Here is a 25,742-nt window from a genome sequence, read left to right as displayed (position 1 = left end):
GGTGGGGCGCCTGGGTGGCTCAGTGGTTGAGCATCAGTCTTTGGCTCGGGTTGTGATCCCGGGGTCCTGGGATCGAGTCCCACATCGGTCTCCCGTGGGGACACTGCTTCTCCCTCTGCCTGTGTGTCTCTGTCTCTCTCCATTTCTCCTATGAATAAATAAACAAAATCTTAAAAAAAATAAAAATGGGTAAAGGATATGAAATTTGTTTCATGCAAGAAGAGATACGAATGGATAATGAAGTTAGGAAAAAGTGTTTGATTTCCTTCACAATTACAGACAGGGATGTTAAAACAATAATGTCACCCCTCTCTGGATTAGCAAAGGTTAAAAAACATTGATGTGGGTAGGGGAAAACAGGCACTTTTCTCCAGTATTGGTGGGAACCTACTTGGTACTACGTTTTATTTTTAAGATTTATTTATTTATTTCATTTATTTGGGAGCGAGCACATGAGACTGTGGGGTGGGGGGTGGGGGGCAGAAGGAGAGGGAGAAGCAGACTTCCTGCTGAGCAGGGAGCCCAGGACCCTGATCTTGACTGAGCCGCCAGCCAATTGAGCCACCCAGGCACCCCTTAAGGTAGAACTCTGAAGTATAGCTGCTACAGTTAAGCAGTATCTATAAAAGTTTGAACTGCATAAACCCTGTGCAATTCAACCCAGCAATCTCTCTCTTAGAAATCTGTCAGCCGAAGCTACTTCTGTGTGCCCCCAAATACGTATGTCTTAATTCTTACAAAGCATATTTTACTAAAAATTGGAAACTGCCTATGTTTCCTTCAAAAGGGGGTTATGGAAAAAGAATTTTCTATTTGGTGCAACAGGATTCTTGCAGCACTTTGAAAGAATGAAATAGAACCCTGCGTACTGATCTGGAATGATACCCATTATATTGTGGCAAGAGAAAAGAAAGCAAGTTGCAATAACTATGTATGGCATGATAATCGTGTGTTTGTGAAACAATTGCAAATATGAGTTGCAGGTATATATAAAGTAATAATGGCTCAAAAAATGGAGTGCTTGCTGTGCATGCCAGCTACATGGGGTTATTATCATTGCTATTCTATAGAAAAGGAAACTGAGGCCCAGTGATTAAGTTACTTGTCCAAGGTGGCACAGCTGGTCAGTTGCAGAGTGGGGATTTGAACCCCGGCAGCAGCCTGACTCTGCAGCTGGAGCACTTGATCTTATTTTGGCCTTAAAAGCCCCAGTACTTCTGTTAGCAATGGTGACCTCTCAAAACAACACTGAACAGGCTGAGTTGCTTTTAATAAATACTTACAATAAATAAACATTAAAAAATGCAAACTGGTAAAAAAGCCTTATCAAAAGTCCCAGTTTCCTGCAAACGCTCCCCTCAGAGGCAACCACTCTAACAGTTTCAGTTCATGTGGTGGTTGCCTCAGTGCAATAAATAACATGCTTATACAGCTATTTTTTGATTTATTAACCATGGATAGTATCTATTGACTTCTGCAAGCATTGGAAAAAAGTAAAATTAGCTTCTCTTTTTTTCTTTCTTTTCCTGTTATGATGCTGTTTGCTGCTCTGACTCTAGGCTGGACCCTGGGGTGGGCACCTCATCCCACTGTTGCTAAGTCGAGGCCTATTGAGGCTCAAAGTCTAAAAAGGCTGCTTCAAGATGGTTATGGGGGGTACTGGACCCCTGGTGTGTGCATCTCCAGGGCCTGGCTGTTTCGGTGACGCCCTGTGGCCCACCCCATGGATGACAGTGGTACACTCCTGGCCACCTCCCTCTGGCGGAGGCTCAGCATGGCCGGAGTGGAGTGACCCTGGCTGAGTGCCCGCAGGAGGCCATCCGGAGGTGTCCCCCTGCTCAGAGGCGGGAGCAGGTGTGTTTACGGAGTGGCAGGTGCAGCCTCCTGGTGCTTGGCCAGCCGAGGGTTTCATTCTCTACCACCGAGAAGACTAGACTTTGACCCTTTGGGGCCTCTGCCTTCCAGATCACTGCTCCCATGTACCTGACTCCTCCGGTGGAAAGGCTGAACCGGTGATTGAGGCTAGTGGTTGCCTGATACCCAAGACCCTTAGAAAGAAAACACCACTCTCCCATTCCTTGACACTGAAGTCACCTGGCCGGAGAGGCTTGGAAAAAAATTACCAATATGGCACCATCCCAAACCAATTAAATCAGAAACTGTGGCAGCAGGTATTTGGTCTGGAAAGGAGGGGAGCCCAGAGAGGGCAGTGATTTGCCAGAGGTCAACAGCAACCTTGGGATGAGTACATAGGAGTCCAGGTCTACTAAAGACCTGTTTAGTCTGGAGAGAAGCAGGCTGAGTGGGGTCAGTGAGGAAATTCAGGGCAGAGGCAGCTTCACGGCTGTGGGGGCAGAGGGGTGGTGGCCACCCTGCCAGAGGGATGGCCGATTAAAGAGGCAGGGTCTGTGTGTGCCTGCCTTCAGGATGGCCTTCCTCGCGGGCCCGGCACGGCAAAGGCGGGAGGGGAGGCAGGCACAGCCATGCAGGGGGCCCCATGGACCACACTCCAGCTGAGCCAGGCCACAGGTCTCTGACCTCAGCTAGGGCTGCGTGTGGGGGTGGCTGAGGAGCCCCTTCCAGGGATGCAGGTACAGGTGGGCTTCTACATGGCAGGGGTGAGGAGGTAGGGGCAGGGCTCTGGGGGAGGGCGTGGGGGAGGCAGTGGGGGCATCGGGGGTGCAGGTAGGGAGGTGGGGAAATGTGGCAGCACGGCCCCAGGCCCCAGCGCCACCCCTCCCCACCGGCACCCCCAGACCCTGCCTTCTGACTCTCAGCAGATGGGGGGCATCACGTGAGCAAACCCAGCATTCAGGGAACCAGGGGCCTAGGGACCAGGCAGATGGCAGGTGGGGAGGGGGCAGGCCTGGCACAAAGGGGCCCCTCAACAGAGGGGAGGGGCGGCCAGGCCCCACCTCTCCAGGCTAGCCCTCCACAGTCGGGTCCTCAAGCCTCACCGGGTGTTCCTTGAGGCCCTCGGGGAGCCCTGCAGATTCTGGGGTGAGGCTTGGACTGCTGGGGAGAGGGGAGGGGCCGGGGGTGTGGGAGGAGCTTGAGACGCACAGTTTGGGGGTCCTGCCCGGTGCCAGCCTGCCCTGGCATAGGTGGGCCGAGGCACCTGGCCAGGCCCCTCCGGCCCCAGACTCTCCCTGGCTCCCTGTAGGCTCGGCCTGAGCTAGAACGTCCTGGGCCTCCCCTGGCCTCAGACCCTGGCGGGCCCTGGGCTCAGCGCTTTGCACGCCCCTTCATTCCTGCCAGGTGGGTGCTCCTGCTGTGGCCACTTGAGAGATGAGGACACTGGGGCTCGGGAGGCTCACCGGTGACCAACTGCTTGTCTTTGGGGCTCTAGAGTCTCAGATCTTGTCTGCTGTGCTCCCCTGGCCCCCTCAGTCGGGGGGCGGGGTGTTCCTGGGTTGGGCCGGGTTCTGTTCTGGGCACTGGAGAGCATGTGCCCAAGCCCACGCTCTGCTGGGGTGTCAGGACCTACAGGGATAGCAAGGCGGGTCTGCCTGGGGAGAGCCCTGGCCTTGTTCCTCTCTGGTGGTGTGAGTGTGGGCGCCAGCCTCGGTTTCCTCATCTGGACAAAGTGGGTAACACCAGTGTCCACGTCGGAGGGCTGTTGTGAACACTAAGGAGTTAATGCAGGGGGCTGTTTGGAGCAGCCCTGGCCCACGGAGGGACGGACTGACAGATGGACGTTAGCCTTTATCCTGAGATCTCCATATCGGGCAGGTGGAGGCACTTGGTCCCGTGGCCACACTTAGCAGGAAGGGAAACCAGAGGATGATATTCTGAGGAACCACGAGGCCCTTGAAAAGCTGAGGCTCTATTCCTCTAGGAGGGACAAGTGGCTATTGGCAAACACCCAAAATATCTGACCTGGAATCCAGAAGTTGTCAGCTGGAGGGCCATGGGTGGTGTCTGTCCCCAAACAGGTTTTGACCCATTTTCAAAGGGCTTTAAATCCATTCAAATTCATTCTTGACTTTTAACCTTTTAAATTTTCACATAAAAATCCTATTTCTGGCTTCTCTTGAAACACTGTAGGATCAGCCTTCCCTGAGCCAAAGCCCTTCACTGACGGAGGGTTGGAGTTGAGCATCACTCCCCAGGATGGCCCGTGCTCTCCCCGCCCCGCCTCCCACCCGCTCTCACTGGCTTGCCCGGCCCCCCTGGGCCCTACGTTTGTAGCTCCTGCCATCAGCTGCTGCAGACAAGGACGAGAATCCGTGCTAGCTGTGGAAGTGCACCTGCGCCGTGCCGTGCTGGGCTGCCCCGCAAACACGACACCCTCTCTGATTCAGGAGCTGCGCCCCTGCACTCCCGTTTCCTCCAGTGGAGTTGCCTTCTCAGGCTTCAGTTCTGACGCGGGTTAGGAACTTCAGAGAGGCACCAGTTGCTTCTCCTGTCAGCTGTTCTGAACATACACCACAGGAGTTGCACACTTTGGGGCCAGCCACAGCGTCCGGGGAGCATCCCCCCACCGCGCCCTCTGCCACAGTCCAACATTTGGTTTTGGGCTCTATTTATATACATTGATGTACATAGGTACCAAGGGGTTTCATTTTGTTGTTTTTATTGTACCAACTACATTAGAACAACCATTATGGAAAAAAACTCTAAAATTGAAAGAAACACCCACAATCTGAACAGCGGGCTTTGCTCCCCAGCCGCACTACCTAAGTGCATGCTACGTGTCAGACACCCATGAAGTAGGAACGGGTACAGATGGGTAAACCGGGGCACAGGGCTGCTAGGCCACCTCCCCAAGGTCACACAGCTAGTATGCGATAGAGCTAAGATGTGAGCCAGCTCCGGGGTCCCGCACTTACCGAACTCCTCAAAGTGGCTTTTCCATTTCTCACATCCATGCCTAGATCTAGAACTGGCTTGACCTAGAAACACAAAAGCAACACCATCGTTCACTCTCTACAGAGCATTTCTGAGTAGCCCCGGGACCCACCCTACCTCAGAGCAGACAAATAAACTCCTGAAACAGGGAGAGACATCACCTTCTCTTTCTGCTTATTTTCACCAAATTTAGCATTAAAAAGCACTTTTATTTTGGTCATGGCACATGAGGAGAGAGTGGCCAAGTGTCTCAGTTTGTCCTGGTTTCCTGGGATGCAGAGCTTTATTTATTTATTTTTTAAAGATTTTATTCATTTATTCATGAGAGACACAGAGAGAGGCAGAGACACAGGCAGAGGGAGAAGCAGGCTCCCTGTGGGGAGCCCGATGCGGGACTTGATCATGCCCTGAGCTGAAGGCAGATGCTCAACCACTGAGCCACCCATGTGCCCCTATTATGAGGTCTTTAGGGTAGGCCCTAATCCAGTAGGACTGGTGTCTTATAACAGAGGGGAATGTGGATATAGATACATGGGGTGAATGTCACCTGAAGATGAAGGTGGAAATCAGGGAGATGCTTCTAGAAGCCAAAAAAGGCCAAAGATGGCCAATCCTAAAGGGAGGGGAGAGTATGCAACAGACCCCCCCTCACAGCCCTTAGAAGGAAGCAATTCTACCTTGCTCTTGGACTGTCAGCCTGCAGAGCTCTGGGACAATATATTTCTTTCTTTTTTTCCTTTTTTTTTTTTTTTTTTTTAAGATTTTATTTATTTATTCATGAGAGACACAGAGAGAGGCAGAGACAGGAGAAGCAGACTCCATGTAAGGAGTCTGACATGGGACTCGATCCCGGGACTTCGGGATCATGCCCTGAGTCAAAGGCAGACGCTCAACCACTGAGCCACCCAGGTGCCCCTGGGACAATACATTTCTGTTGCTGAAGCCACCCAGTCTATGGTCCCGTGTTGTGGCAGCCCCAGCACATAGATCACCGGTTCTGAGATTATTGATGTCACTGGTAGTGGTATAGCTAGAAGACCACAGAGCACTGAGCTGCGGCACGTCTTGTCCCAAGTCCACGTTCAATGCTCATATCCTGGAACTGGCCACGTGTGAGCCCTTAGACCATGGAGACCTGCAAATGCTACACATCAGCCCTTGAGTTACTGTTTTGTTGGTTGTGTAGATAGACGTAAGACAGTGGCGGAGAAAATGGTGATGAGGCACATTTCTCCCAGTGTGTCGTGTCTGTGGTCACTACATCCTGAACAGCACAAAAGGCTGAAAACTATGATCCCCTTCGGCAGTGCATTCCAAAGCCATTATCTGAGTCAGCAAGGATTCTAGGGCTTGCAGGCTATTGTCCAATTCTGTAGAAAATCACCCACGTCCTTGATGAATAAGTGAAGTTCTGACATGTCTTTGTCATTTCACTTTTGTCTCAGCAGTGTCAGTGACAATATCACTGTTCATGTCCTAACAACACTCAGAGAGCTCACCCCTGGAGAGGGATGGAAGGCCGGCTCCAGACCCAAGGCTTCAGAGGGCTAATGGGTAGATGGACAGACACACTGCCTGATGGACGGGCAGATGGCCTGCTTCCAGCTCTGAGGGTAGACCAGAGTCCCGGACAGGGTGCAGGGCTGCCCTACTCTCTGCCCAGGGTACATCTGTAGGGTTCCTGCTTGGTGCCTGGTACCTCTCTCTGTTAGGACCTTGTGGTGTTAGCAGCTGAAGCTTGACCCAGCCTTGACCAATAGCCTTGACCTAATCAGGGCAGAGTCTAGTTGTTCAGCTACTCTCTGAAATATATATTGATCCCTTCATCCCCCTGTTTAAATCCACCCATGGCACCCCCCCCCCCTCACTGCCCGGGAACCAAGATGGCACCTCCATCCCTGTCTTCACAGTGCTGCTCTTCAGCCTCATTCCTCTTGTCTTCCTGCTCCAGCCACACTTACCAGCAGCCTAGTTCCCCAACACTCTGAGCTCATTCCCCTCTTCAGGCCTTTGCATATGCTGTTCCTTATGCCCCAGGCTCACTCCTTCCAAGGCTGGCTCCTCTTTATCCATTAGGACCTTGTTACAAGTGTCACCCTCTCCAAGAAGACTTCCTTGGTTACCTGGCTAAAGCAGGTTCCCTGTTGCATGCCATCTTTGCCCTTTTGTTTTTTTATTTGCTTTCTTCATTGTCCTTATGTTATATGTCATTATTTATCTTCATACTTAGTGAATCACTTAATTTATTACTTCATTGATTTTTTTAATCCCTCATTCCATCAAACTATAAGCTCCATGAAGGCAGGGGTGGTGTCTATCTCCCATTCACAAACAGCAGTGTGAGGCCTGGCACCCAGTGGACACTTAGAACATGTTTGTTGAATGAATGAATGAAATACATTTTCTGCGGAGCTGCACAACATAGAGATAAACCGAGGTCCAACAGAGCTGCAGGTTCAAGTCCTGACTGGCACTAACTGGCAATGTGCTCTAGCACAGGTTACTAAATCTCTTTGGGCCCCAGTCTCTCTTCTGTAATAACAGTACCTCCTTCATAGGATTGCTATGGGGATTAAATGAGTCAAGCCATTCAGTTTTTAGGAAAGGGCCTAGCATACACCGAGGTGCTCTCGAGAGTTGGATGTTAGTGTTCTTGAAGGTAAAATGCAGGACTTTTACGATTCAGAGGCTCAGAGGCTAACTTCCTATAGGAAAGAATGGGATAAGTCCAAGAGGGCTTCCTGGAAGAGAGGACATTTGAAATGGGCCATGGCGGGGGTGGGTGAAACTTCTCCAGGGGGAGAAGGGGATGGGGAGGTCAGCAGAGAGGAGGAGCACCAGGTCCTGGGAAGAGACCCACAGGCAAGCCAGCCCTGCCCTGGGGCTGGATGAGATGCCCCTGATGCTTCTTGCAGAGACCGACCCAGCACGAGCTGTGCAGTTCTCAACCCACAGCCTCCCTGCCCCCACGGCCTTGACATTTCATTTGTACCCATTTCCTGTGTTTGGTTTGTATACAAGGAGGGCTGACTCTGAGGAGACATGGGGAGGCCTGGCTGAAGAGGAGATGACTCAGTTGCCCCAATACCAACCCTGGTAGACCTGAGTCAATTTGACATGGGGCAGATCTGGAGAGGCCCCCCTGGCCTACCTCAGGACTGCTCCCACATGTCACGGAAGCTAAAGGTGTGGCCTGATGCCATCGAGTCATGGGCTTGCATGAATCGGCTCTGAGTCTCTGGGTTGCCCTCCGTCTCCTCATCCGTAAAATGGGGGCAGACACCCCTCGGAGTTGCTGGGACGGTGAAATGAGTCTTGGTGGGCATGGTGCATTTTAGAGCGGTTTCTACCCCGGCTCCTTGTGCCATTCGTTTGAAAACACTATAGGACGGGTCCTTGTATTACTCCCATTTCACAGACAGGGAACGCTGAGGCTCAGAGGTGGGCTCTACACCACACAGCCAGGGAGTGGCAGACTCAGGACCGATCTCCAGACGAGGTGCAGGTGGATGATGAGGTACAGGCAGCACCTAGAAGGGAAGAGTGACCAGAGGTGGGCGGCGGAGGATGGGCTCCTCCTGGGAAGCAGGCACGCTGTTGGCTGTCTTTCCACTTCTTTTCTGGAGAGGCGGGGCCGTCCCAGGACAGTGAGGACAGCGGGGGCTGAAGAGCTGCGGCTCCGGCTCCGACGCTCACCTCTGGCCCTGGAGGTCACCTTCTCCTCGACGGTCACAGTGGAGGAAAGTTTTGCTCTTATTCTGATGGAAGGAGCAGAGGCCAACTCCGTTCAACAGAGACACAACAGCAAGAACCCGAAGGGGCTTTACAAGGCCAGGAATTTAAATCGGCAGGTCAGCCACTACTGGTATAGCACTTTGAACGTTTTCTCATTTAATCCTTACAACTCCGTGATGGATACTCCATCACCCCTATTTTGAAGGTAAGGAAAGCAAGGCTCAGCAAGGCAAGTGGAGCTGCACCCAGCACCCAGGGGGTCTGCTCAGAGCTCCTCACCTAGTTGCAATTATGTCTCCAGCCGTGTGTTTTCCAAAACATAAAGCCCTGGCACCTGGTAGTTACTCTGTAAATGTCAGATTAGGGAATAAAAACATGAAGTAGTAAAAAGATGGCTCATATGCATTAACCTGTGAGGAGAAAATGATTTTAAAGACCATTTAGTCTTCCCCATGGAGGTGGTGGGTGTCTTCTCTGGGACATCCCAGCTGAACACCTCCTTAGTTCCCCCCTCCGGGGGATGGGGAGCTCACTTTTTACTTTGTGGGTAGTATTAGCTCTCAGAGGAAGTGCGGACGCTGAGCCTGTGGTCCTACTAGAGCGCAAGAGGTCAGAGCTGGTCGTCTTTCATGCCTCTCCACACTTCCCTCCTTTTTTTTGTTTTTTAAACATTTTATTTATTTATTCATGACAGACACAGGCAGAGGGAGAAGCAGGATCCCCGCAGGCAGCCCCACGCGGGACTCGATACCAGGACCCCAGGATCATGCCCTGAGCTGAAGGCAGACGCTCAATCACTGAGCCACCCAGGCGTCCCTCCACACTTCCTTCTTGTCTAGATACAGGAGTCTGCATTTCCTGAGGCTCCCCGCTGAGCAGGGCTGGGGGGAAGCAAAGGGAGGCTAGACTTACCCAGGACGGATAAATGGGCCCAGTCCTGGATCAGACCCCCTGAATATGATCCCAACCCTCACCTTCCACCTTTACCCTTAAAACCTACATTAAAGGGATCCCTGGGTGGCGCAGCGGTTTAGCGCCTGCCTTTGGCCCAGGGCGCGATCCTGGAGAGCCGGGATCGAATCCCACGTCGGGCTCCCGGTGCATGGAGCCTGCTTCTCCCTCTGCCTGTGTCTCTGCCTCTCTCTCTCTCTGTGACTATCATAAATAAATAAAAATAAAAAAAAACCCACATTAAAAAGTGTCTCCTATCTCATAGGGTGGAGTCAGGAGTCCGTAGGGGTGTGTGGGCACCCTGGAGATCGAGGCCCCAGCCCTGCAAATGCTCCACAGATACCTTCTCCAGTGGGGCACATTGCTGACCCCAACCCTTTTCCTCTGGAAGGCAAGCAGGGCAAAGGCAGATGTCCTCATTTAAGAGATGACCTAAGGCGCAGAGAGGTTGAGCAACTGCCCAGTGCACCAGTAAATGAGGGTGGAGCCAAGGCTCCAGTCCTAGCCTAGTCTTGGTGAGCTGGTGATTATATCACTGCCAGGGGCCCTGAGAGCAGAGTGGGGTGGGGGAACGGAATCTGGGTGCTGGGAGTACAGGAGTCACCAACAGGTATCCCGGAAGTCACTGGGACTCCCTTGCTGTCCTTATCAGGGTGGGTGGCATCAGGGTGGGGGCCACGGGTACAGCTCTCAGGGCCCCGGGGTAAACCCTGGGGCTTTAAGAGTCAAGCTGTCTTCCTGCAGGCCTGTTTGTTTCTCTAGTGCCCCTCACCTGTGCTCAGCCCATGGGGGGGCGGTGTGGGGGTGTGGGGAAGCTTCCTGCTGAGCAGAGCAGGCATGCCTGCCCGTGGGCAGAACAGAGGCGGTATAGCAGTTGGCAATTTGCCAGGCGAACAGGGCTGAAGGGGTGAACTGGAACCAGTAACCCCAGTGGGTCTGAGCTGTGGTCAATAGATCAGGCTTTGGATTGGGCTTCTCCAACACTCCTCTAGACCCGGCTCCACCCCATTCCCTTGCCATCCATCCATCCTTCCACTTTCCTCCTCTCATGTCTACCTTGACCCTTTCATTCAGCTCTGCCCACCTCCTCCTTGTTCGTTAGACACCAAGTGCCCACCCACCACCGGGCCTTTGCATGTGCTGTCCCTGCCACCAGAATGCCCTCACTCCAAACATTGCGCAGTCTGCTTCCCTTGCTGCATCCAGTCTGTGCTCAGAGAGAATTGAAACCAAGCCCTCTCTTTTCTTTCCCTTCCACCTGTTTGACGTTGCTCCATAGTTCTTACCACCGGATGTAGTTCATATTTATTGGCTTATTAATTAATTCTCTATCTCCCTCTCCAGCTCTAAGAGGGCAGAGATTTTTGCGTTCTGTTCACTGCTATAGCTCCTATTGCCCAGCATGCAATAAGCATGCCCTCAATTTAGCACATGCTTATTGCCCTCAATAAGCATGTGCTAAATGTGTGGCCAAGTCCATCACCTGTCTGGCTTCCCACCTGCCCATCAACCATTTCATCTCCCCACATTTCCTCCGTCACCCACCAGTCACCCAGAATTTCTTTGCCCCAGGCCCTGTGCTGGGGCTTGGGTTTGGTGATTTGGCAGGCACACAGATAAGAAGGGAAGAATTCTGACCCTGGAAATGGGTCCCAGGTAAGGGGGTGCCCAGGAGCCTGTGGGAGGTATACATGGGGTGGGGAGAGGCGAGGGAAGGCTCTCAGGGCACAGGATATAGACTTTGGGGATCCCTGGTGGCGCAGCGGTTTGGCGCCTGCCTTTGGCCCAGGGCGCGATCCTGGAGACCCGGGATCGAATCCCATGTCGGGCTCCCGGTGCATGGAGCCTGCTTCTCCCTCTGCCTGTGTCTCTGCTTCTCTCTCTCTCTCTGTGACTATCATAAATAAATAAAAATTAAAAAAAAAATAAAGGATATAGACTTTGTTGAATGAATCCATGCCTGGACGGCCTCTTGGAAGAAGTGATGTTTTGGGCCTCAATACTGGGGATATTGGGGGTACGGGGTGGAATCATAAGACGCCTGGGGGAGAGGGTTCCTGACTGTGAGAACTTTGAAAAGACCCGGCTTGGAGAACTACTGGTCTGAGGTGAGACCAAAGGGTCTGGGCAGAGGCTGGCCAGGCACCAGGCTGGAGGCCAGTGATCCAGGAGGCTGGATGGGGTGTGCCCAGGGACCCCATGGGAGCCTCTTGGGTGGGGCAGGGCCTGCCTGGACCACTTGCCTCTGCGCCACCTGGGGTACCTGGAGCAGCTGTCCCAATCCCTCCTGAGGAAGAAGCTCCCCTTCCTGTCCTTTTGTCTTAGTTCCTGCTTTGTGTCCTGCAGGAGGCTGGATGTTCTGAGAGTAGAGACTGGGTACCCCATTCTCCATCCACCTGCAGTCCCTTTACTGCCAGCCTCCAGCCAGGTGTGGGCTGCTGACTTATTTTTCCTCTAAGCAGGTAAGCCTGGGCCCAGGCTTCAGGTGGGGCCTGAACTCAGGGAGGCGGCAGGAGGGAATATGGGGCAGTACCTCCAACAGGGACTCCTCCAGGCTCATCCAGGGCCCACGGGTGGACCAGCAGCCCATGCATTTGGCAGAGGTGCTAACATCCCATGGAGGACTGAGGCAAGGGGCACTCAGCACCCAAGTGGCCAGGGCAGCCCCTGCAGAGAAATCCAGGAATGGGAGGGGAGGTGGCAGCCAGCAGGAAATGGCTCGACAGGCAGGCGGAGCCTTACCTGGGGCGGCCTGCCCAGACAAGCTCAGACTGGGTGCCCGTGCGCCCTGGGAGGAGGTAGAGGGGAGGAGACAGTCCGACCAGGGGTCTACCCAGACTCGGAGGTAAGAAGCCGCTGCTCCCTGTTTATGGTGGAGGACGGGGCAGGAAAATTTAGCAAAGTTTGACTCCCAGCGTGGCCCACTTGACCCTGGCAGGCTCTCAGGTCTAGTTCAACGCCCTGAGGGCATGTGGGAGGCCTGGCCCTTGGTCTGCTTGGGGTTCTGGGCTGATTTGGAGGCCCTGGGTGTCCTGGGGTTCCGTTGCTGCTCTGAGCGTGGGTGGGGCGCACTAACACGGTAGTCGTTTTGGTGGAGTTGGGGCAGGTGGGTGCTATGTATGGTTGAGGACCAAGGTGAGGCTGTGAGCCCCAGTGCTTGGATGGGAAGGCAGGAGACATGCCCCAGGTGCCTCCACCAGTTTCGACCCCCAGCACCTAGAGCCTGTTTCCTCCTGTTATCCCAGGGGAAACCGGTTTGGGAGCAGGTTGGCCCAGGCTGTTTGTCCTGACAAGGAAGAGAAAGGCAGCCTGCCCTGGTCAGCTGAGCGGAGGGGACAGGGCCCAGGCCTGGGGGCACGCCTGCCCTGTCTGGCCAGCACAGGACTCTGCCTGTGATGACAGTCCTGTGGTGGCTGAGGACACCGGGAGAGCCATCACGGAGGAGAAGACCCAGCCCTGCCTGTCCCTCCAGGGCTCCAGGGCCAGGAGCTTCCATCCCTGGCTGGTGTCCCTGTCTGTACCCCGAGGGGGCTGGGCGAGGGCCTTGGTGTGAAAACAGAGCCGGGCTGCACGGGCTCCCCCCGCCCCCACACTGCTGGTCCTCCAGCCCCACGTGCCAGCCAGCCCCAAGTGGGCGCCTGCCGCCGGGAGGGGCCTGGCGTCTGGCCAGCTCTGCCCCACCAGCCTGGCTCCCTCGGGGAGTGTGGGCGGCAAAATGGGCCCCCCACGTTCCCTCTGTTAATTAGACAGCCCTTGCTAATGAGTGGCCCTCGCGGCTGCTCCATTACGCCTCCTGTGCCATCTGCGCCCCCGCACTTAGGGGGACACCCCGGCGGCTGCCTGACTCCTGGGACAGACAGGCGTGTGCAGAAGGCAGTGCTTCTGGGGGGTGTTGTGGGGTGTCTCCCGGGGCAGGAGGCTGGGTGCTCTGGGGCTTTCCACAAAATATGTCCAGTTCCAGCTCTTTCTTTTGCTAAAAAGAGAACTGGTAGCAGCTGGAGTTCCAGGTGAGGAAACAGGCTCCCTCTTTCTGCCCAGGTGGGCCTCCGGCGGCCAGCACCTTCACACGGCTCTGTGCGGGGCGCCGAGAGGTGTGTGTGGAGGAGTAGGGGTGGGCCACACGGCAGCCACCAAAGCCGAGACCCTGGGCTCTGGGGACACTATGGCAGTCAGAGCTGGACAATGTGGTGTCAGGTCCCCTGCGGTGCTATTTGAAGGACTTTGGGACCATGCTGGGAGGAGTCTAAGTGGGGCAAAGGGCAGTTTGGAGTCTCCCAGTCAGTGGGTCTCCCCCACCCGGGATCCCCTTGGGAGGAGTGGTCCCTCCCCCACTGTCACTCTGAGGAGGGGCTGTCCTGCTGGCGCCAGAGGCCAAGTGGGAAGACAGCGCCCAGCCCACCTAGCTCCAACCCCCTGAGCTACGAAGGGGGGCCTGATGTTTACCAATGGCTAGGGCCTCCCCTGAGGAACCCAGGCCTCTAGATGCCCGTCCCTGCACTTGTTTCCTGTGGCAAGAGTGGCCCAGGCTGGCCGGCATGGACCTGGGTGTGGGGACAGAGCTTCTGGTTCATCTTGGGAGAGCCTATCCTTGCCCTGGGCTCGGGGGGGGGGGGGGGGGGCTTCTAACGGCTGAGAGGCAAGAACGTGGCCAGAATGACCTTCCAGGCCTGTTCTGGCTGGAGTCAAGCCTCCTGCCAAGTGCCGCCGTCAGGGGCTGGGCTGAGGTCAGACATTCCGTCATGCTGGGAAAGAGGGGGCGGCAGCTCTGTCTACCTTCTGTCTCAGGCAGCTGGGCACCCAGGTGTGCCTACCTCCTGAGGAGGTCAGCAGGGGTGATCCTTGGATCCCAGCCAGCCCGACCCCTGTGAGGACCTGCATTCTGTAGTGGCCTCCTCCCAGCAGGATAGGAACAGGGGGGATGTCTGCCTGCCTGCCTGTCTGTGCTGGGCCCAAGGCCACTTCTTGTTTGTATGAGGTCAAGATGCCACTGGGACTAGGAAGAAGGCACTAGGGAGTTTCAGGGGACCTTGAAGTTAAATTCTGGCTCAAATTCTGTGTGACCTTGGGCTGGCTCCCCTCCCTCTCTGACCCTCAGTTTCCTCCCCCCTCAAATGGGACAAAGCCTCCTTGGCAGAATCATGGGGGAGAAACGAAAGTCACTTGCCTGGCACACAGCACTCAATAGGGGTGCATGAGCCATGAGTCTCAGACCTTAAGGGGGAAGGGGTGGAGAGAAAGCAGTGCTGGGACAGGTGTAGAGGCAATTGGGGAGTGTCTTTTCCCTGACCACAAGCTCCAGAGCTTTTGAAATCTGAGGCAGGTGAATGTGGGCTGGGCACCCGCTCAGCTCCACCCTCAAGGGAGCCAACTGGATCCAGTCTGTTCTTGGAGCTCCTAATAAGGTCTCAAAAAAACGGGGATGGACCTGCACGGTCTCTGCCCTCCTGTTTGCCTGGCCTTGCAGTCTATCCTTGCAGTTGGCACTAACCTCTTGTACCCCAAGCCTGGGCTTGAATCTCCATTAGACTTGTCCATTTTAACGGCCCACGGTGCCCCATGCTCTCCCAAGTCTTAGGTATGTCAGGCTCCCTGTTCCTTCTCCAGCTGGGGGAAGAACGGTGGGTGGGGGAGGCAGGCACAGGGCACACAGCTCCCTTTGTGAGAGTGGCTGAGTCACATGGGCAATGCCATCCATGCTGGGCCCTGGGGCGGCTGTGACGGGAGGTGGTGTTATCATGAGGCTACAGCTGCCCCCGCGCCTGTGGCCAGGAGGCTTTCCCACGGGAACAAACAGGAAAGTGTCTGGGAGAACCGGCTGCAAAGCATGTGGTCTGGATCCCAGGACCCAGGTTCAAGTCCTGGCTCTGGTACTGACGTACTGTGAGGCTTTGGGAAACTTCTCTTTCTCAGCCTCAGTTTTCATCTCTGTTAAATGGGAACAATCATCATTCTCTTGTAGAGGAGATGCTGGATGTGAGAGGCCTTTGCAAATGGTGGAGTGCCAGGCCTTTGGCATCTGTGTTGACTTTATTTTTTTTTAATATTTTATTTATTTATTCATGAGAGACACAGACACAAAGACAAAGACAGAGGGAGAAGCAGGCTCCCTACAGGGAGCCTGATGCAGGACTCGATCCTAGGACCCCGGGATCATGACCTGAGCCAAAGGCAGACACTCAACCACTGAGCCACCTAGATGCCCCATCGGTGTTGACTTTATGATAACTGCAGCGACATTGGCCAATGTTTGTTGACTACCTACTGTGTGCCAGATGGGGTGCTTGATGCTTTATGAGGCCACTTTATAAGGCAAAGGGACAAGTCTGGATTTGAAGTCCTTTTGTCCAATAAAAACCCACCTCCAAGCAGGCAATGGTTGCCTGTGACCCTTCCTGCAGGTAGGCACAGCTCTCCACTGTCTGCAAGCCTGGCTCACAGTGCCCTGGGTGGGGGTTGAGAGATGGAGAAGGGAAAGGCCTCTCCCCCCAGCTCTGTGACAGCGGGGCCCATGGAGCTCTGTCCTCTTACCCTGTCCTGGGGGCCATGTGTGGTTGCAGATCTGCTCCCACCTGCCCGGCAGTCCTGTTTCTGTTTCATGTTCAGGCTGTTCTGAATAGCAGAGCTCTTGCAAGTACATCAGGGGCACTCACTCGTGCCCAGGCTGTGAGCTTTATGCATGTGGCCTCATTAATTATTATCTGTGGTGTTGGCGCTTTCTCCACTTGATAGGGGAGAAGGTGGATGGCTGGGGAGACAGCGCCTGAGTCACCCAGCTGGCAGAGCTGCAGGAGAGCCAGTTGGCCTGGGCCCAGAGCCCAGGCTTCCAGTTGCTCTTCCATCCCTTAAAATGAAAACCCTTTTGCACCTTCCCCTTTCAGCACTCCCCACCCTGCCTCTGGCTTGTCACTGGCCGGTAATGCATGTGACTTCCTCCCGGCTCTGGGGACCTCAGCCTTTCATCGCTGAGCTCCAGCAATGTTTCCAGTGGACTGTTAGAAGGCTCCCCCACACGTCACAGGGACACCCCCAATCCCCTGTCCCTAAGGGCAGCCTCTTCCTTGCCTCCCAGATATCTCTTCATCCCCCTGGCCTTCACATGTGGGGTAGGGGTCCTTGCCCTGCTTCGGGTTTCTTGGACCAAAGTCTTTCCTCCTCCCCCTGTCTCTATGTCCCCCAGTGCCCCACTGGACTTCCCCTCCACCCAGCTCATCCACATGACTGGCGTCAGCCCCTAGAGTCCAAACTAGGATTCTCTTGCTGAATTCCTTTGTGTCTCCAAAATACCAGTGGGACCCAGCCCACAGGTTTTGGGGAATGAAATGAGAACAATCCACATAAAACAGAGCATCTTGCACAGTAAGCCCCATGGACACAGCATCTCTTATCAGTGCTGTTATTAGTACTAATAATAGGTACTATTGTGATTAATACGAATTTATGGGGTTTCTCATTTTTGACCCCCAGAGCACTCTGGGAACTCTGCAGTGTCAATAACTGACTCTTAGTGTCACCCTGATGTGAGCCAGACTGAGGGCCAGGTGGGCCTGCTGTCTACCCCTGCCCTGGAGCCTGGCACAGCGCCCAGCACAGAGCAGGTCTCCGAGAAGCCTGATGGTGACCGGGCAGGCAGAGCTCAGCAAGCTCTCTCCTGCCCTGGCCAATCCACCACATAGGCCTTTCTGGCATGGCCTGAGTGGCAGCTGGCTCAGATTCTGTGTCCCTTGCTCAGAGGTCCAGCTTGGGGTGCCCCTGCCATCTGCAGAGAGAGTGTGCCTCCAACAGTCCTCCTGCATCCTGCTGGTCTGCACCCTCTGTAGGGGGTGTGTGCCGGGGGGACTGCTTCCTGCTGGCTTGGACCTGGGGGAACAGCTGAGGCTGCCCCAGCTACCAGCTGGCCTGGCCCTGAGGGACTCATCTTGGAGAAACTGAGGCTCAGAGGTAGTACTTGCTCAGAGACACTGCATGTCCGGGACTCCACATCCTTGGATAACTCACTTCCACTCCCTTGTTTCCTAGCTGTCCCTGCCACCCTCACCCCTCTGCATGAACTGACCCCTCCAGCCCTGGCAATGAGCAAGTGCCCACGGTGACCCGGGAGAGAACAATGGGCCACATGAAGGCCAAGCACCCATAGTGCCTGTCTGCTGAGGGCATCGACCACAGCCGCCCGGGGGGCTGATAGCTTGGAGGGCACAGCACTGCTTACTGGCAGCTCTGGCCAGGGGGCCTCCCTGCACCTCACCATCAGCTTTGTTGCCTTCCTCCTCCCTTGATCTGTGCAGGCAGATGAGGGGTACACCTCACCCACAGCGGATTCCTGGCCTCTTAGACTGCTTCCATTCCTGTTACATCAGGGCACTTTCCCAGGTCCCTTTACTAGAATGCAGATCCCTGCACGAGAGAAGGGGTATATAGGCCCTGAGCATCTGCTGTGTCCAGACCCCATGCCAGAGGTCTGGGGAGGCTGGATTCATGAGTGATCAGGAGAGCCATGTGGAGCCAGACCGTCTGGGCCTCCATCCCAACTCTGACACTTGCCAACTGTGTGACCTTGGGCAAGTGAATTCCCTCCTCTGAGCTGCATTTCTCCACCTTGTGCTCTCCCTTCTCTGTCACCACATTCACGGCGGATATTTGTTGAGGACTCATCACGTGCCGGGCACTGGCCTGTGCAACATGTTTTCCTCCTCATCACTGTCCTGTGCTGCTGCGGTGATGGTGGGAGGGAAGATTCTGGGATGCAGTAAATGGTCAGTAAATGTCATCATTATTGTTATTATTGTTGCTGTCATCACTTACCCTCATTATATTGTGAAATTCCTATGGCACCTTGACTTGGGAATTGGGTAGGGATGAGGGAAGGCAGGGAGTTCCAGCTCTGCAGGGCGGGCCCTGAGCATGAGCCTTGTGGCGCTTCCCGACTCCCAGGGTGGTTATGAGTCTTAGCAGTGGGAGGGAGCTGCTGACAGAGGCCAGCAGCCGGAAGAGAATGCGGGCATCAGGCCATTTCCAAGTGTCTCGTTTTGAGCTTTTGGAGGCACCAGGAATGGTTCTTTTTCACCCGGGCCTCAGTTTCCCCTTTGGCCCAGTAGATGTACCTCTAGGGCCTCAGAATCTAGAACTGAAGTCCTAGAATGTTGAAACTTAGGGAACATGATGATGGGTCCCTTGGCTGTGGCAGCTGAGGCTCAAGGAGGGCTCAAGGAGGGCTCAAGGTGGTCAGCTGTGCATGGCCCGGCTGGCCACATGCCAAACCACTTGACACCCCGCCCCCCCCCACCCCCACTCCCGGCCCTTCCAGGGCTTTCCGCTCTGCCGGTCAGCGGCGGCTCCTGTCTGCTGCCAAGGAGCCTAGACTCTCCTTCAGGAAGGGGCAGTTGTCGCCTGGGCCTTGTGGGGGGAGGCGGGGGGGGGGGGCGGGCAGCATCTGTGGGGGCCGTCGCCATGGCAACCCTGGCTTCTCTGCGGGAACTTTGGGGAGAAGAGCCCCGGGCGGAAAGCAGCAGATGGAGGGCGGGGAGGCAGGGTATCCCCAGCGGGGCTGTCTGTGCCTGAAGCCGGGCACCTGCCCGCCGATGGGTGGTGAGGCCAGGCGCCCCCTTGCCCAGCGCTGAGTCATGGGCATCCCCCAGGGTCACCGCCAGAGCTCCCTCGGCCCTGCCCCCCTCCCACTATGAGAAATCCGTGACTCACGTAAGGTCCCGTCATCCCAGCCAAGCTAGGGAAGAGGGAGGAGCCCGGCTGGGGCAGGCGGGGGGCGTCCCCCCAACACACCCGCTGCAGCCGCCTCGCCGCCGGCCTCCTCCGGCCTCCGCAGCTCCTGCCCGCTCGCGCCTCCCACGCTCGCCAGCGCGCCGGCTGGGGGCAGCGACCCCGGCTGGGGGCAAAGGCCTGCCAGCCGCCTGGCCCCGCACAGGACCTTCCACCGGCACCAGGTACCAGATCGAGGGTGTGCCGGCGGGAGGGAGGAGGGGTGGGGTGTGTGGCGGAGGGTGGGGTGCTGGTGAACCGGGAATTGGGAGGTCTCTTGGCGGCAGCCAGGCTGGATAAACACTGCTGTGCGGGGGTCTCCAGAGTCGGCGGTGGATGGACAGGGAGGTGACTCAAAGGGGTCGCGGCGCCAGAGGATGGACCCTCTGAGCGCTAGTCATTTGTTAGCAAGAGAAACTGAGGAGCAGAGTGGTATAGTCCCCAGGTCCGGCAAGCTGGGCTCTGCTCTCTGGTCTGTGAGGTCACTTCCCACTGCTGCTCCCACTGCATAGGTGGGAGAATGGAGGCTCCCAGGTGGCTTACCCAAGGTCATGCATCAAGTCTAGGGATGAAGGGCCAGGGTCCCTGGCAGAGGACTGTGCTTTTGAGGACAGCTTTGCCCACAGATGCCCAGTGTGGGTGCCAGGTGCCCAAGTGAGCCAGGGGCAGTCTGACTCCCATGACATAGGCCACTTTTGGTAGGAGGTGGTCTCAGCTGTGGGGTCTCAGAGACAGTTCTGGAAACTAGAGGCAGACTGATGGGGAAGCAGAAGCTGCGCCTGGAGCCCCCTGCCCGCTAACCACCAGGTCCCAGTGCTTCCATTGGGTTGCACTCATAGAATTTCTCCCCAGGTGCTACTGCAGCGCCCACCCTGTTCCAGTGAGGGGCATCTACTGGTTCCTGTTCTCCCCTCTTCCCCACCAAACCTCCTTCCTGTGAGGCTGAGCTGGGGTCTCCCGTGGCCCCACAGGAGGGCCTGGTGCTCATTTTACTGAGGAGGGTTGGGGGACATGTATTGAGATGGGCACCTCTCACCTCACCCCAACTTCCATCCTGTCTGTAGCAGCTCTGGCCTAGCATAGGTGGGGTGGGTCGGAAGAGCCCTTGTGGCTCTTGAGGGCCAAGGAAATTATTCATGTGAACATTTTTTGAGTGCCTTCTGTGTGCCTGATGGGGTGGGGTGGGGGCAGAGAGTGAGACAATTAAGGTGTCTTAGAACTCATGAGTGGTCCAGACTCTGAGCCAAGCCCCCCACCCCCTCACCGTGGGTACTCTGAGGGCAGAGCTGCTTTCTTAGGGTTGGAGACAGAGTAAGAAGCCTCTCCTGCCCTTGAGAGCTACCAGCTGCTGAGTTGGCTCCCCAGAGCCCAGGCCAGGGTCCTGTGGGAACTTTCCTGCCAAGGTCTAGAGGTTGGACTAATTTTGGGGCCAGACCTAATCTGCCTTTGTTTCAGGGACCCTGGGGATCTGAGATATAGACCCACCTCAGTCAGAGCACCTTGCCTTGCTTCTCTCTCTGGGCCTCAGTTGTTCCAGCTGCTAAATGGATATGTAGGGGTTATGATAACTGCCCTGCCTCCTGTGGTCTTGGGGCTTAACCCCAAGAGTGTCAGCTTGTAAAGCACACCACTCCGGGCATGGTCTGTGGGGGAGAGGCTGTGCTAGGCCGGCTGCATGCACTGTTGTTGCTGGCTTCAGTGCTCTGGGCCACTGGTCAGCCTGGCTGTGACACCTCCTTGTCTTGTCAGGGAGACAGATAAACAAGACAGTGAGGATCTGAGGCTGAGGAGTGACATAATTTGCTAGTAGAGGGGAAGAGAACTTTCTGAGCTGGGAGGACCTGGCTGGACTTGGAGCCAGGTGAGGAGGGGTAAAAAGGTTGATGCGCATGTATGAGGATTGGGTGGGGGCTATTTTGGGCAGAGGCAACCGCATGAAAAAGGTTTGGGAATGATGAGAGCCAGTAAGTGGGGCAGGTGATGGCACTGGAGACCTGCCACAGGTCACTTTATATGGCCTGGATTGCCAGGCTGGCAGGTACCAATATGCTCTGCAGGAGGAGGAGTGGCATTGTGGCCAGCAGCCAGGTCAGATGGGTGCTGGGTGGGGGCTGGGTGCCCTGGCTGTGACCCTGACAGGATGGGGAGGTGAGGGGTGGGCTGTGATGCCGGGTGGCCTGGCTGCCCGAAGCCTAGGCTGTGGAGCTCATCGCTTGTGCTTGGGAGGCAGCTTCACAGCTGTGGGGACAGAGGGGTGGTGGCCGCCCTGCCAGAGGGATGGCCGATTAAAGAGGCAGGGTCTGTGTGTGCCTGCCTTCAGGATGGCCTTCCTCGCGGGCCCGGCAAGGCAAAGACGGGAGGGGAGGCAGGCACAGCCATGCAGGGGGCCACATGGACCACACTCCAGCTGAGCCAGGCCACAGGTCTCTGACCTCAGCTAGGGCTGCGTGTGGGGGTGGCTGAGGAGCCCCTTCCAGGGATGCAGGTACAGGTGGGCTTCTACATGGCAGGGGTGAGGAGGCAGGGGCAGGGCTCTGGGGGAGGGCGTGGGGGAGGCAGGTAGGGAGGTGGGGAAATGTGGCAGCACGGCCCCAGGCCCCAGCGCCACCCCTCCCCCGACCCGGAGCCTGAGCGGGCCGGCACCCCCAGACCCTGCCTTCTGACTCTCAGCAGATGGGGGGCATCACGTGAGCAAACCCAGCATTCAGGGAACCAGGGGCCTAGGGACCAGGCAGATGGCAGGTGGGGAGGGGGCAGGCCTGGCACAAAGGGGCCCCTCAACAGAGGGGAGGGGCGGCCAGGCCCCACCTCTCCAGGCTAGCCCTCCACAGTCGGGTCCTCAAGCCTCACCGGGCGTTCCTTGAGGCCCTCGGGGAGCCCTGCAGATTCTGGGGTGAGGCTTGGACTGCTGGGGAGAGGGGAGGGGCCGGGGGTGTGGGAGGAGCTTGAGACGCACAGTTTGGGGGTCCTGCCCGGTGCCAGCCTGCCCTGGCATAGGTGGGCCGAGGCACCTGGCCAGGCCCCTCCAGCCCCAGACTCTCTCTGGCTCCCTGTAGGCTCGGCCTGAGCTAGAACGTCCTGGGCCTCCCCTGGCCTCAGACCCTGGCGGGCCCTGGGCTCAGTGCCTTGCACACCCCTTCATTCCTGCCAGGCGGGTGCTCCTGCTGTGGCCACTTGAGAGATGAGGACACTGGGGCTCGGGAGGCTCACCGGTGACCAACTGCTTGTCTTTGGGGCTCTAGAGTCTCAGATCTTGTCTGCTGTGCTCCCCTGGCCCCCTCAGTCGGGGGGCGGGGTGTTCCTGGGTTGGGCCGGGTTCTGTTCTGGGCACCAGAGAGCATGTGCCCTTGTCTCAAACCCAAGCCCGTGCTCTGCCGGGGTGTCAGGACCTACAGGGATAGCAAGGCGGGTCTGCCTGGGGAGAGCCCTGGCTGTGTTCCTCTCTGGTGGTGTGAGTGTGGGCGCCAGCCTCGGTTTCCTCATCTGGACAAAGTGGGTAACACCAGTGTCCACGTCAGAGGGCTGTTGTGAACACTAAGGAGTTAATGCAGGAGAGTGTTTGGAGCAGCCCTGGCCCACGGAGGGACGGACTGACAGATGGACGTTAGCCTTTATCCTGAGATCTCAGCATCGGGTGGGTGGAGGCACTTGGTCCCAGAGACAGCTAGTAACAACCCAGGGTGCTGGGGTGGGGGCGGGGGGGCCTTCATCCTGCTTCCCCCCTGGGGAGAGCTGGGGCCACCTGGGCTCCGGCAGGACCTACCCCTTCCCCCTCCCTCCTGACTTGTGCTTTGGTGGGAAGGTCAGTGGGGTGGGCATTGGGCTTCTGAGCTGCTGCAGACTCAGGCTCAGACAGTTTGTGGTACTTGTGGCAGTTCCAGGCGGCAGAGATAAAGGCTGAGCCCCAGGGAAGCTGGCAGAGCTTCTAGGCATCGCTGGACAGGGCTCTACGTGACAGGGAGGTGGCCTTGGGGGCTGAGGCCTCGCTGTCTAGAAGCCAGGCCTGCTTGGCTCCCTGCAAGGCTGGCGGCTCTGCGGCTAATGGCTCCGGCCTGGCTCCCCGGGCTCAGGGCTACTTACGCTAACTCCAGATGGGTAACAATGAGAGACTCGAGCCATCTCTGAGACCTCTGTGCCCTCTCCTCCGGCCATTGCCCACACATCACCCCCCTGCCCAGAAGCTCTGGCTTTGACTTTCAAGCAGACGGCCACAGGGGCCCAAGCTTGTAGCCTGCCTGGACCTCGACGTCTTCTCTACACGGAGATGAGAGTACCACCCCTGGGCTGGGTGGTTGCTGGAATCTGGAGTAGCCCCTGGGTGCAAAATGTGTGCTTAGCCCATTGCGCAGCTTTTAGAGGTCTTCCCTAAACCCAGACGGAAGATTTTATCTTCAGGGTCACATGGTGGCTAAGTTAGAGCTAGGTTCAAATCCTGAAAGATGACCTTGAACGAGCAGCTCAAGCTCTCAGAGCCTCATTACTTAGGCTATAAAATGGGGATGAAGATACCTAAGTCTCTAATATCTCTCTGAGACCCTGTGGGGATTAGCTGAGACGGCTGTTGACTTAGGGCCCCATGGGCAGAAGAGCCCCACGCCGAGCTGTCCCAGACCTTTGCTCTTCCATCACCCAGTGGAGCTGTCCTTCTGGGAGAGGCCGCCCAAGGTGGTGGCTCTGGGGCTGCCTGGTTCTGTCCCGGCTCCATCAACTGTGTGAACTTGGACAGGTGTATTAGCCTCTCTGTGCCTTGTTTTCCTCATCTTTAAAACGAGGATGGTGATGGTCTCTTGAGAAGGTTACATGAGCCCACTACATTTTAAGTGCTGAGTGTAGAGCCTGGCACACTCAGTAAGTGATATTGTCATTGCCAATGATCTGGGACACCACTGAGACCTCAGGATGCAACAGTGAGTTTATCCAGGAGCATTAGCCTTGTGCTCCCATGACGTTGTTGGGAAAGGCACCAGGCCCCAGAGAGCACGTGGGGCCCTTGGACACTGCCATCCAGGGGAATCTTGATCTGCTGGCATGAGCCTTTCAAGAGTGGGGCTCCCTCCCGCTCCTCTCTGTGACCCAAGGCCTGACCCTCTTGGACATTGTCTTGGGCCTACCATGGGAGGCCTGAGATCAAGTTGGGCTTGTTTCCTCGGGCAGCACTCTGTGGTTACTTCTCTGCTTGGCTGAGATCCCTTGGCTACTTGGCTCCTTGCCTGCACTAGGTGGCTGACCCCCTCTGAGTCCCTGGCCAAGTATGGCTCTCAAGATGGGCTCTGTGGTTAGCACCTTGGGTCTCTGACCCTGTGGCCGTGGGGACAACTGCCCAGGCCCACCTGTCTTCATGGTGACAAATGTGAGGGGTGAATCCCACGGGGCCAACTGGGGCAACTGAGTCACATTTGGCCTGGCACCCTCTGCCTACTGCTCCCCTGGCTGGGTCACCATCTGGGAGTGTGCCAAACCCTTGGAGAGGCTCATAGTCCCTCCACCCCCCAGGACACACAGAGTCACTGCCTACAAAGACCCTCATTCAGTCTTGGGTGCTGCTGGCCTTGAAGATTTAAATCCTTGTCCTCATTTCCTGGATGAGGAAGCAGGTCTCAAGTTCCTGGCCTGTCAGTGGTAGTGGCGGCCTGAGCCCAGGTCTGGACCTGTTTCTTCCCGTGGCACCACACATGGCTGCTTCCGTCTGAGGTAGTGAGCTTCCCATCCCTGCAAGGGTTTAGGTTTGGCAAACAATTGTAGCTCGAACTTGAGTGTCATGGAGTGTTCTTCATGGCTCCTTCTGGCCCTGAGTGGGAGAGGCACCCAGTCCCACGTTCTTCCCAGGCACGAAGTCCCTAAGCAGCCAGCCTGCTGGTGATCCTAAGGGTGTCAGGTGATGTTTGTTGTACAGGTGGTGCCTCCATAGCCTTGCCTGTCACCGTGCGCAGGCTTCCATCATTAGTGTCATCCAGTGGCATCTTTGGGAGGCTCCCACTGGCCTCCTAATCATCCAACGAGCTGGGCGGAAGGCACACGGGGATTGGGGTGGGAGTGAGTCTGGAGGGTGTGATGGAGGGGTCAAGAAGGGGGCACACCCACCCTCAAATCATCAGGGAGCTGATGTTGCCCCTTGTTGTCCTTATGCAATGGACCTGTGCCTGGGTAGGGGTGTTCCTAACCCCGTGGCACTTCCCCCTCCCACACACCTGCATGTGACAGGGCCTCGAGAGAGCCGTGGGCAGTGGGTAGGGCCAGAAGGAATCCTCATGCGCTTCCTCAAAGCTGTATTTATCGTACATCTGTGTCTGCACCTGCCACACCCTCTTGGACTCTGCCACCTATGCACACACCCCAGACCAGATGGGCAGAGTCTGTTCTCCAGCTCTTGGGCTGGGACCCAAGGATACCCTGGGCTGATGCGGGGTGGGGTGGGGAGCCAGGCTGGGGAGCAGTGCCCGTCACTAGCTGCAGTT

At 56.4% G+C, this 25,742-nt stretch overlaps 1 protein-coding gene across 3 annotated transcripts in view; it reads left to right on the top strand.

Annotated features, from left to right (window-relative positions):
- Nucleotides 1-12,327: 12,327 nt before the first annotated feature.
- ADGRG1 (adhesion G protein-coupled receptor G1) overlaps nt 12,328-25,742 on the top strand; it is a 36,831-nt gene continuing 23,416 nt past the window's right edge. The window contains exon 1 of one of the 3 annotated variants that reach the window (XM_077898287.1): nt 12,328-12,382. The gene's annotated coding sequence lies outside the window, so the exon portion shown is untranslated. Of the gene's footprint in view, nt 12,383-19,314; nt 19,473-21,128; nt 21,149-25,742 lie in introns of those variants that run through there. The other 2 variants (XM_077898286.1, XM_077898284.1) reach the window with 2 other exon arrangements.

The sequence above is a fragment of the Canis aureus genome, chromosome 5 (assembly GCF_053574225.1).
Source record: "Canis aureus isolate CA01 chromosome 5, VMU_Caureus_v.1.0, whole genome shotgun sequence".
NCBI classification, from domain to species: domain Eukaryota; kingdom Metazoa; phylum Chordata; class Mammalia; order Carnivora; family Canidae; genus Canis; species Canis aureus.
The sequence above is the reverse complement of the archived record's forward strand: the minus strand, read 5'-3'. Positions and strand labels throughout refer to the sequence as shown.